Source organism: Prenolepis imparis, unplaced genomic scaffold, assembly GCF_030444845.1.
Source record: "Prenolepis imparis isolate NDT839.2.m4 unplaced genomic scaffold, iyPreImpa1.0 SCAF_4, whole genome shotgun sequence".
Taxonomy (NCBI): Eukaryota; Metazoa; Arthropoda; class Insecta; order Hymenoptera; family Formicidae; genus Prenolepis; species Prenolepis imparis.
The window spans coordinates 16,286,916-16,300,777 of record NW_028141162.1 but is presented as its reverse complement, the minus strand read 5'-3'; the positions used below and the strand labels follow the sequence as shown (position 1 = coordinate 16,300,777).

General features: G+C 30.4%; 1 protein-coding gene across 3 annotated transcripts in view; it reads right to left on the bottom strand.

Annotated features, from left to right (window-relative positions):
- Pde9 (phosphodiesterase 9) overlaps window positions 1-13,862 on the bottom strand; it is a 185,890-nt gene that overhangs the window by 10,542 nt on the left and 161,486 nt on the right. The gene's annotated exons all lie outside the window — the stretch shown is intronic.

Here is a 13,862-nt window from a genome sequence, read left to right as displayed (position 1 = left end):
TTTTTATAATAAGTTTCTTTATTGAATTCTTATGTTTTCTATTCATACGATTGCAAAAAAATTATCAAGAATGCAGGTTTTTTAGCATTTAATATTGATTTATTAATCGTAAAATTAATATATAACAAAGTGCAATACGTCATTATATCTAAATGCTAAAGACATATGCAAAAATAGGAATATTAATTTATACTTAAATATTCTTTAAAAATTTAACAATTTGCCAACTTACGAGTACATAAGATCTTGATACTAAAAAGAGATTGTCAATAAAAAAATCATATAAGATTTTAATAAAAACTTGAATATTACAAAGATATGTGTTTTAGACATATGTTTCTTAAATAAGAGTAAAATTATCAAAGACACATGTTTTGAAAAAATTCCTCGAGTTTCAATAAAATTCCATAAAAATTCCCGGATTTTTAAAAGTAAAAAAAAATCCTGCCACTTCCTGGTTTTCTCGGTTTTTCCAAAGAGTAGACACTCTGTTTTTTTTTAAACATTTTTTTGTCGTAAACAAAACATTTCTTAATCTCGCTTGATTAAAGAAACGCTTCAAGATAAATCAGTTTTGCGAAAGTAAAACTTGCAAATCATTTGACTATCTCTATCTTTTTCTTCATTCGAACAAAAAAAAAAACAGAATTCTAAAATCTTCCTTACCACAAAATTTCCTCCTTACAGTCAAACTGTTGCTTTGATCGATTTTGAAGGCGAAAGCAAGTACTTGAATATTAATTATCGTGTGAAACACTTCAACCCTCTCGCGTCAGCAATTGGCGCGCGTGGATTAATCGGATTAATACGTCACTTTGATGGAGTGCCTCGGCCGGCGGCTCTTCGATACTTTGACAGATAATGGGTTATCTGCTCACGTTCGGCTAAATCAACAACACCGGCCTGGCCTACGTCGAGACGATCAGGATTGTATCGGACGTGGTATCGATTTGCCGCCATCTCGACGCGGACGCGTATTGTGTCAGTGCATATCTCACGCCTCTCGCGATTTAGCCAAGTGCACCGCGATTACGCGATTCGCAATTTTGCTCGAGTCATAATTTCTGCAATAATATAATCGACTCATTCGTGTACAGACTCATTAAATTCACGCGAGCTCGGACCGCTCGTAATTCAAATAGCGTGTGTGACAGCGACATAAACTACAATTATTTATATACTACGTGTTTTCATGGAATAATATAATATTTAAATAATTATATATTTATATCTCTCGCCCGCGATGAATATCATTTGATTATAATATTGATTAAATTTATCGGTCAAATCGTTTTAGTCGCTGTAATGTAAAATAGGACGTTTATAGACGTTTATTAGATATATAAAAGTATAATTCGTCGATTTTATCCAATATTTCTATAAGCTCTTTTTCTTATTTTTATGTGAATAAAATATTCTAATTTCATAATTTTTTATTTTGCAAAATGTGGATGGACATAAATATATAAAATAAAAAGATTGGATAAAAAATAGATATACGAATAAATCCCTATTTACAATTACAGTAGTTTATAAAATAAGAGATAAATTAACGATAATTATCATTTAAGCAATTTTTGTTTCATTTGTATTCATCGTATAATAATGAATTGCAAAAGCTGCTTTTGCATTTCCGTTTTGCATCTTCTGTAATAATCAATTTCCCTTATTCGGAGTCCTTACGATTCTCTTGTGCTTAGCTCATGTGCTTGCATCACGAAATCGCGCGATTAGTAGAATTCACATTAAATATGGAATAATTACAAGACACGTGTGAGCATAATTAAAGATCCAACTCTATCACAGTCTTTGATGAACAAAACAGATGAACGAATAGTGAGTTTTTTAATAAAAAAGAAGATAAAAATAACATTATTAAAGAATATCATTAAAATATACATATATATAAAAATTTATTATGTTAATATAAAATTTGCAATAAAAATTACATGTAGAAAAAATGCCCCTGAAGAGTATGTTACGCGTTCTTTCGGCCACCAGCGCAAAAGAATTTTTTTTCTCGAAGAGAGAGGAGGAATGCTTATTTACTGACGACCGCTAATTGGCAATCCACGTTTAGCCGGCACGTCGAATCGCGGTAAACCGCGCTTTGTAACGCGTCCGTCATTATACGCGCCTTAAGCGTGCGAGTAAGGGCCCTTATTACCTAGATAACGGCAGTCAGCTTAATGGCGTTTCGCCATAACGCGACAGAGATCCGATTAACCTGCGCCAAAGGGGACGAGCGGAACTCGCGAGTGAATAAAGATATTGCGTATGCATAGTGTTTACGGGAATTTTCTTGGATCAGTCACTTTTAACTTTTTCATTTTTCATTTTCACACTTTTTGTTTTGTTGACGGTTCTCTTCTTCGATGTTACCAAGTAATTTATCCAAAAAAACACAAGGAAGTTTTTATATCAAACGTACTTCCAATTAAAATATTTCTAGAAGTAGAACCGTAATGAAAAATCTGATAGCACAATTTCTGACATAATCTTGGCGTAAGCTTTCGATTGCAGTTAAAATGATTCAATAATTTGTGAGATCTCGAACTTGTTTTGTGGATTTTATTTCGTCTCATGTGCAAAACAATGATGTCCTTCAAGGCATATTTCCGCTTTAAATTTTTCTTGTCGATATATAATTGACTATCATTATCTGGATTATAAAAGCGGAGTAAAACACACGCGAATCTCTGAGAAAATTCAAGTAATTAAATTGCTAAAACAATTGCTATATAAAACGTGCAATAATACATAAATCGGATAATTAAGGTAATGGAAAGCCATTATGTATTAGTCAGTTTATTAATAATCAATCAGAAATGAAGAGAAACAGAATATTCGGCGTGGAATTATTTCATAAAGTTCAGTATCCCTTTTTAAAAAAAGACATGTTATTGACATACTATGAATAAAACGCACAACGCAAATCGAAGCAGCTAATCAACATCGTGAAAAAGAGACAACAATACTTGCGAGAATCGACTTAACATGCCTTTTTTAAAAAAGGGCTAAAACAACACAAGCGTGCGCTACGCGCGCACTATTTCTCGATTTTATCATGTTAAAAAGAGAATGATACAGAAATCAGCTGATAACTGTCAAAAACTTTAATCGAGTTTGAAGAATTATAATATATTATTTAAAACATATTATTATTTTAATTTTTATAACATATTATTATTTTAAAATTTAATTAGCAAATTAACGCTTTACTCAGCTGATTTCTGTCAAAAAATATTAATAAAGCGTTAATTTGCTAATTAAATTTTAAAATAATAATATGTCATATAATGTGAAATAGTAATGTGTTGTAAGTAATATATTATAATGCCTTATCTGCGATTAATATTTTTTGACAGAAATCAGCTGATAACCGTCAAAAATATTAATCGAGTTTAAGATATTATATACAGAAATCAGCTGATTAAAGCGTTAATTTGTGCTAATTAATTTTTAGAACAAGAATATGTTATAAAAATTAAAGTAATAATATGTTTTAAATAATGTTATAATACTTTGTACTTGTGTCTTAAACTCGATTAATATTTTTGACAGTTATCAGCTGATTTCTGTCAAAAAATATTATTCGAGTTTAAAGATACTTTATATAAAAATATCATTTTTTTTTTATATATAAAATCAAGGATGGCGCTTGTGTTGTTCTAATTTTAATATAAAATTCTGGGGCGACAACAAATCAGCTGATACACGATCTTTTGATATTTCTGTAGTATTCGCGTGAAAATCGAGTCGGCAGACAATTGTTGAAACGTGATATTTTCTACGAACAATTAACGATTATCTGCCCGTATGATTAATTAACTTTCCAATTAAAAATTCGTATAATAATATAATACAGTTTATAATTTATCTTTTATAATTAAAGAGTATCTTGTAACGGTGAGGCTAATTACTGATTATGCTCTATTGATGCTCGTTGCTCTTTTTGGAGTATATATTTATATAATATATTGTGTTATATATAGCATCGGCAAAAAAGCTCGATGAAAGCACGATTTGCTCTGACAAGTCATTTGGTTTGAATCAAATAAAGTTCGATCGATTGTCCGAAGGCAGTTAAGATCATCATCCTTTGAATCCCTTTTGTTGCCCCATCACTAGTTTCATATTACGTTATTTCAGATGATGTAGTTGCCCCTATACTCTAGTGTCATATATGTATCGTGTTGACGAGTTGATTAGAACAACTTAGCCCGATTTTCGCGCCCGATAAAAGGTTGATCCTCCATTTCCTAAATTGTCTAGATTGTTAGCATCGGAAATGGATACCCTTTCTCTCTCATCGCGTCTAACAAAGGCATCTATCATTTATGATATTACATGGGATATAGCTCTAGATATATATTTTTTACTTACATTCAACATATTTTCATATAAAATAAATATATTAATCACTGATTGTACTGAGTGTACTGATTACCTCAGTAATTTTTCGAAGTAAAAAAGAAACTTGTAAAAGAGTTTATAGACCACTATCAAATATATCTCATGAGGAAGAGATGATTTTTTTATTAAACATGCTTCATTCTCTTTCCACTCAAGAGACAATTTCGACACCCAAAAGTCTGACTTTTCTGAATATATTTCGCAAAAAATTGTGACGTAAGAAAACTGAACTATAAAAGAAGAAACGATTATGATTTTTTACAGCCTTAAACTTCGCACGACGCCTCATCCGGAAGCGAGTCTCCGAGACTCCTTTCCACTATCGGGACTTTAATCGTTCGGAAGGCGGCATCGCCGGTAAACAGCAGTCTGAACTTAATGTACTGTGCCGAATCGCCGCGGGTGTATACTTCTCCGAAGGAAGGTACAGAAACGCGTTTCGCCACGAATGCCATTTAAACGAGGCGCGATTTGCATAACGATACGACACGACTCATATACGGAAGTAGAAACAATCAGAAAAAAGGATTCTAGCGTTCGTTTTATTTCACTGACTTTATTCGCGCATGTATGCGAGTTTTTTAAAAATATTTTTAATACAAAACTATAATTTCGTGAATTAAGAATAATAATAATACACAATTATGTAATTTTTAAATAAAATATAAAATAATAATTAAATAAAGAATAAATATAAAATAATAATAAAATAATAATAAAATAATAAATATAATATATAATATAATAAATAAAAATCAAATAATAATAGTAAAAAATAAATAAATAAAATTGGAAAAGATTAAAGTTTCGTATAGAAAATATTTGTCGATTCTATTTTGCGGTCTCCTACGATGATGAGAAGAAATATTATCAATTTTAAGAATAAAAAACAATTTTATAATTTGAAAGAGTTATAAGAATTACCACATGTAAGTATATTATTTTACTGATTTATATATAATTTCGCCCATCCTCAAAGTCGTAAAATTTTATCGATTTTACACTAGAATAATGTAGAGGACATAGAGAACATACATAACACCTCTTGGGATATACTCGGAGTATTATGGTCAGACTCTCACTCGAATGCATATCTACATAAGAATGCGGTACTCGGGAGGCAAAATAGGATTGGGCCACTTAAGTCGCCGAAAGTGTCTAACTTCTCGACACGAGAGATCTCCGGAAGACTTCCGAGATCACCTCTTCTCTCGAAGATCTCCGATTTGTTGATCTTTCCTCTCGAAGAAGAAAAGAAAAAACTTTCCCCCGTCGATATAAATGACGAGGAGGGAAGAGAGTCTAATATAAAAGTTTAAAGCCGTGTATCGTCATCGGGAAAGTTTCCGAACCGAAGTTTATAACGCGCGACGCACACACAAAATCGTATAATGGCGTTTAACTGCATTGTCCCGCTCTCGATTCGCGCCCGTCATCGACGTTATTACATTCATTTTGACATTGATTCCGCCGGACATCCTAGTGATAAACGGATTACGCGCCACGCGTACGCGAATTAATCTCGCGATCCTCTATATGTAACTGCTCCTGAAGCGTGAGGTTTTTAAAGTATCTTCCCTTCCCAACCCCCGAGCCACTAGTTTATCGCGTATTCACTTGCGTCACGCGTTACGCTCTGTGAATATAAAGAAGAAAATTATATACACAAACAAAAAGCGTGTAGCCGATAAAAGGCGTGCATGTATACAGGTGTACATACAATATGTATACGAAACTTACGAAATTCAAGCGAAATTGTTCCGCTTAACATTTTTCATTAGAATCATTTATTTCTCTCGCGTATTCAACCGCACTTATTTTCCATCCCCTGTGTCACGTGCAGAAAGGATTGCAAAATTATCAGATGAAAACTATCATACAATTGGGAAACGACAAACTTCCTCAGGATTGCCGGAATTAATAATTAAATTAATAAAATTAATTTATAATTTTGTAAGACATTGACTAAAATTAAAGGCAATTTTCAAAGTCATCGGGTTAAAAGTGAAGAAACAAACACAGCAAAGTATAATTTTTCTAAATAAGTATAAAGAGCTTTTTCGAACAGAGAGAACTAAAACACAAAGCTGAAAGTTGTTACTAAAGGTATTACAAAGATCTTCAGGATTTCTTCGGTCGAGTCGCGTCTTAAAATGGTGCAACGTGTTCCATAAAACGCCCCGACATAAAGATTGTTCCCGAAGGTGGAAAGTTAAAGTTCTTCGAGGTATCTCTTTATAGCGCTCAGAATTTGCCCCCGTATTAATGCGCGTAAAAACACCCGCGAGTTAAGGCGCTTTAAAAACACATACACACACATATACAGTCTTATTCGTTACTGTATCTAGTTATACTTTCCTGAGCACCGTGTGAAAAAATCCGGATTTCACGTAATGGAATAACCGATTTTAATACAATGACTTAATGTCCCCTTAGAGAATTTTTTAAGAGGATAAAACGCGATTAACTGTTTCATTTAGTCGCAAATATGTGAAAATTTGAAAAAAAATTATCGCAGTTAAATGTCAACGATACATCCAATAGTCACTTTATTGTTTTAATTTTTTTTTTTTCTTTATTTTTTCCTCATTTTTTACGCTTAAATTTATTTTCCAAAACTGTATTATTTTGCCGAGAAAAATCAAAAAGCTTTATATTAAACTTTTTCGATATATGTTTTTTTATGATTTTTTAAATGATTTTATATTATATACACTATATATTTAATTTTATATATATATGTATATATAAATTTCTTGAAAATTCCTTTTTTTACCTGCAAATCATCGATTTTTAAAATTAAAAATATTTTTGATGAACCAATTATCTTACACTTTTTTTTGAGAATTTTTAATGTCACTCTGCTAGATTTGGAGACGAAAGAGCGAATTCATAGAATGATATTGACTCCAGGAAAAATGATGCTAAACGCTATCGTGCCAAGATATCTCTGTAAGATTGATTCGCGATTTTGCGACGCGAAAAGTTCGAGTTCTACCGAGTCGACACGCAAATAGATTTGCGTTTAATTGCGTTTGCAAACGCTCTTTCGAGTGAATCAGACGTTGCCGAGACGAGACATTTTGATGGACACGAGAGCGACGTAAAGGACAACTCTCGACAGAACGTGTTACTTCTGCCTACGTGCCTGACGTCATGACGATAAAGGTCGAAGTGTCATCTTTGATCTTCGCTTTACTGACGGGCCAATTTTCTCCCTGTGACAGCTCGAAAGTCCAAGTTTTCATTACGGACCGTCGATGTACACGCTTATATCGCGATAAAAAGCAATATGTATCAAATATTTGCGATATTAATTCGCGTGAATTTGTTAATCAGATTGTTGCCCTTCCGGTTTCGTGAACGCGATCCATCAATGAACATATGTATAGCGAATCAACTCCATACGAGTGTTATTAGAAAATGTTATTGTAATATTACGAGTACAGTTACACAATGGCTCAATTATTCACGCGTGTAACACAGAATAATATCTGCAAATGTAACGCTCAACAGCAATGAACTTTCATTTGCAACTTGTAATAGATTTTAAGATATATTTAACAGAGAAAATAATTAAAATATTATTGAATAATTAAACTTTATACAATTGTTGTTATAATAATATTTGAAATTAATCACAAGTTAAAAAAATATTTTTTTTCTCATAAAAAAGACGAATGAAACATCATCAATAAAATATATAACATCTCGGCAGAATAATTTATAAATAATAAATCAATTCTTTTGTAACATTATACAGAACAATTTTGAAACGATATTATAATATATTATAATATCGTATAATATATTATAATATATATATTATATTATAATATAATTTATTATAATATATTATAATATTATATATATTATATTATAATATATATTATAATACATCTTATATTTGCTAATCGCGTGTTGCAATTTCGAGTGAAACTGGTAATTTATTGTCTTCGCGTTTGTATGTGTGAATACAAGTTTAGCTCTTCTTGGACGGTTTGACATTCGTTTAATTAGACTGACTGGAAATAGGTGTAGGCATTCGAGTCAGGCGCGAAGTCAAGGGGTTCGCTCGCTAAATATTTTCTTGCACCGTCGTGAAATACCATTTCGAACTTACGATTGCGAGTTAAGGATCACCGAATCTATTATTCATGGCAAATACTTAATTGCGAATTACGCGATAAATGAAAGATAGAGCGAAACGCGAGTAGGTATTTGAAACGAATGAGAGATGGATTATAAACTAAACTGATAGCATAGCCACGAGATGAATAAACAGATGAAATCATTCTGTCGTCCGATTAAAATCGCTCGACCCAAATCCTCGGGCACACACAGTCGTCCCAAATTCGCGACATGTTATTTTTGCTGCACCAACTGCACGAGTTCTCTATATCTTCGAATATACAGAGATGCGTTGCAATAAAGCGTAAAATCACAATTAAATAGAAATCCGAGCACAAATGTTCGCAATAATATTCCTACTTTCGAAGGAGCTTATTGAAATTATCTGTTTTCTGTTGCCTCTTTGAAAAATTCTGTATTAATCTGTATTAATATAATGAATTATCGATAGGTATATCTATATAAATTATATAATAATTTATCTTTTTTTTTAAGCGTAATTCTAAAAATGAAAAACAAGATAAACATATAATTCTAAATATAAATAATAGAAAGCTGGCTAATAAAAGCAAAAGCGAGATAAAGGCGATATTCATTGTTGCTCTTACTGTATTTATTCTTGAACAGTCTAAAAATGTTAAAAGCATTACTAGTAAAAAAAGTTATCGGCTATTAACGGGCTAAATAAGAACTTATCAGTACCCGATTTATCGTGTATTGTTACGTAATTTTGAAGATTTAAAAAAAAAACGACCATGGTATATTTTAAACACAAACTATTAAAAATATAATCTTTTAAATAATATTTTATTTAAATATATAAAATATTTCAAAATTTATTTTTCATGAAAATAAAATATGCAAATATTTTAATGCTAATATAATGAGAGAAAAGGAATAATTATTTGAATTGATTATTTAAAGTCTCTAACGAAATTTACACATTAAAAATATTTATTTCTGATTTAGAAAATTGACTATTTTATTTTATGTATCTTTTCAAAGATTTATATATATATTTGGAATAATGTATTGTATGTATGTACATATATATTGATATATTTATATATTATATATAATATTATTTTATATAAACTTTTAATTAACATAGAAATTAATCACACATTCTACATCTCACATTAATTTATATTCTAATATTATTTATACTCTAGTAAAAAAACATTCTCATTTCATTTTTTCAATACTAGAACAACACAAAGGATAATATTATATAATCTTTAAAAAATAATATAAAGTTTGTTTAAACTCGATTAATTTTTTTCACAGAAATTAGCTGATTAGAGCGTTAATGTGCTAATTAAATTTTAAAATAATAATATGTTAAAAAATTAAAATAGTAATATGTTGTAAATAATATGTTATAATATCTTATTTTCGATTAATATTTTTTGACAGAAATCAGCTGATAACTGTCAAAAATATTAATAGAGTTTAAAGTAATAAAGAACCTATTATTTAATACATATTATATTATTTTAATTTTTATAACATTATTTTAAAAATTAATTAGTAAATAAACGCTTTAATCAGCTGACGCTTTAATCATATATGTCATGTAGAATGTAGAGCTTTAATTAATTTTTTTTCAGTAGTAATATGAGACATTAATCAGACGTTGTGATTGCTCGGTAGATACACTGACAAATTATCCAAATTAATTATTATACAACAAATTAATTATATAACAAATTAATTATTTTTTACAATAATCAAGCTTTAAATACACAAGACATCTCGAAAACATTTCTATGAATACGAGAGAGAAAATATTATTGCGGAGAAAGAGACATTCTCTCTCTCTCAATGTCTCTTAATCAGCTGATTTTTCTGTCAAAAAATATTAATAAAATTTGCTAATTAAATATTCTAGCTTACATATTTATATTGTGTATGTTATAATGCGAAATAATAAGATTATTCTAATATATGTATGTATTTTATTTGTTACAGGTAGCATTGCGATACACAGTGCGATTCACGCGTCGTGTCGGGAGTGTCGTGTAAAGTTTCGCGCGTCGGGAGTGCCGTGTAAAGTGTCGGGCGATCGTAATTATTCGTATTTTCGCGAGTGTCGTGAGTGCTACCATGGACCAAGAGAGGAGGAGGAGGCCCGGGGAGGCATCAGGCGACATCGGGGCAATTGTGAGGTATGCAAAATAAAACATTTTTTCTAAACTGCATTGTTTATGAGATATTCGACACACACGTATGTATATGCATAATTTGAATATTTTGTTTTCAGATCAATGTGCTGTGTACTACAACTCCGCTATTGCACGTATCGGTGAGTGAGAAATTGTTTATTTTATAATATTTCTATAGCGATAATGGGGGTACATATAATATATTGAAAATATTAAAATAGTAACATATGTTTTACATAATGTTATAATATCTTATCTTATCTGCGATTAATATTTTTTGACAAAAATCAGCTCTGAAATTGTCAAAAATATTAATCGAATTAAAAATATTATAACATCCTTTTCTAAAAAAGGCACGTTAAGTCGATTCTTGCAAGTATCGTTGCATCTTTTCCGATGCTGATTAACTGTTTCGATTCGCATTATACGTTATATTCGTAGCATCGAGAGACTGTCATCGCGAGGGTTTAGTAGTTTGACAGTTTGTTCAAAATAAAATAAAATAAAATAATATGTTTTAAATAATATGTTATAATATACTTTAAACTTAATTAATATTTTTGATAGTTATCAGCTGATTTCTGTCAAAAAATATTAATAAAGCGTTAATTTGCAAATTAAATTTTAAAATAATATGGTAAAAAATTAAAATAGTAATATGTTGTAAATATATTGTATGCGCGATTAATATTTTTTGACAGAAATCAGCTGATAACTCAAAAATATTAATCCAGTTTAAAGTTTTATAAAATATTATTTAAAACATTATATTATTATATTTAATTTTATTTTGAACAAACTGTCAAACTGCTAACCCTCGCGATGACAGTCTCTCGATGCTACGATTATAACGCACAATGCAAATCGAGGCCAATCAGCGGAGAAGAGGCAACAATACTTGTGAGAATTGACTTAACATGCTTTTTTTTAGAAAGGGATTTTTCGTTGGCTATTTCTAATAATGACGAATCGAACCATTTATTCTTTTTTTCCCTTTTAATCGCCTTTCACAAAAAAGCACGCACGAATCTTACGTTTTAACATTCGATACGTATATAGTACACGAAATGACATATTTCGCGAATCAGACGAAGAGGATGCAAAAAGGCATAGTTGCACAAGTTAGATAATAATCGCATTCTATGGCATTCCAATAAATGCCGGTTATGCGCGTACATTCCCTATTTTAAGACCCGAGAAGCTCGCCTTTGCATCCAGTCGCGCGTCTACATTCCCCCATGATTCGCGAAAATTACATTTCGGAAAAGCTTCTTGTGTGCACTCGTGTAACAACATTACACACGCCGCCTCGCATTCATCTTATTTTCATTTAACAAAAACGTGTAAATTCGAGTTTCGACTTCTCAATATTATAAAGAGGCACAATAAAGCGCGCACGAGCGATTAATCGATAAAATATTATATATTTTTATTATTAAGATTTAGAATAAAATAAGTATATATTACAATTGTGTACGGAGAGAGAATATTCAGAGATTTTATTTATTTTCGCGAATATCGCGCGAGAAAAGTCAACTAACACTTCGCTTTATCGCGAATATCTAAGTTAAGGGGACGGAATACAAAAAATGTCATCGTACGAAATAATGCAGCATGCTGTAATCAAGTTCCTTTTTACTTTGACACGAGATAAATTGCGTACCCCATTGTATATATATAATCTGCTTCTTATCTCTTTTACAAACGGAGAGTGCACTAAGAAAGTGAATTACGACGATTCAAGGATGCGCCATTAATTCCATTTAGCCTTTGCTTAAGAAATTTAATAGGAAATTTCGAACTTTTTATTCGCGCATTTGTTTATTTCCTGACTTAAAAATTAAGTATTTACTACAGCAAGAGTATTATTTGTTGAATCTTCATAAGATTTCGATATAATTTTTTAAACAATATTCATGATATGTATATAATAAGTATAATTATCTATTAAAATTATATTTATATTATATATATTAATTATAAATTAAATATTAAAATTGTATGTATAAAATTAAAACATAAAATTTATGTAAAAAATGTATGTTTAAAATTAAGACATAAAATTTAGACATAATATATATATATATAATTATTTAAAATTTATCCAAAAACATTTTTGACGAAAAAAAAATTTTAAGTTTATTAAATACTTATATAATCGAAAAATATAATTTAGCCCCGATCTATCTTTATAGAAAGAGAAATAGAGAAATTGTAAATTGTGAATTCAGAATAAAAGATGCGTGTATGAGATAAATTATAATTAAATTGATAATATGGAGATATCTCTCTCTCGGGAAATGCGTATTGTTACACAAGTAACTCGTGTAATTGGAGATATAAAATATGCGCTCATCGATTATTTGCGAATCCATAAGGCATAAACGATTCAATTGTTCCTACTCATGATTCTCGTGAAATTTAATATCGGAATTTCCATCAAGATTCATTAACTCTTTAGCAATTAATTAACAAATTTGTATGAGTTTTATTATGTATTGTTAAAAATAACGATTATCTTATCAAAAACGCACGTTCACACATCCGTGAACTTTTTAACTGCGTTAATCCACGTGCCATATTAAGAAATAATTTTGTTGTAAAATATGCTATTAATGTAATAAATAATACATTAGTTATTTCGTTTCGCGATCAGCCTAGCTCACCCTAGAAAATGCGACAACGATAATAACTGTGTGTCATTTATTTAGCTACTTGCGCGTTACATAAGTAAAATTTTCTCGTCTCGTGTTTACATTAAACGCGTTAGTTAAGTAAAATTTAGAACCAAATAATCGTATACGCGATGCCAATGTCAACATATAATTTAGGTTCAATAATCGATATAAAGCGGCTTTAATATTAGAATCGATTCGGCATTGACGTCTGGTCTAACGACGGTTTTTACTACTGGCGTAAATCCGAATTTCTCTCGCGTGTGTTATTTCACCCGTGTATATGTTTACGCGAGTATGCTTAATAACATCGTACGAAATCGTGCTATTTTTCTACGTTCGAATGATCCTCGATTCTGTTCTGCGTTCGCAAATCGATATCAGCTGATAAACATCTGATATTTTATTGTCATAGTCATTTAATTTTAAAAATTATTGTCCTTACATCGTAAAACAATTCTCTTCTTCAACAGAA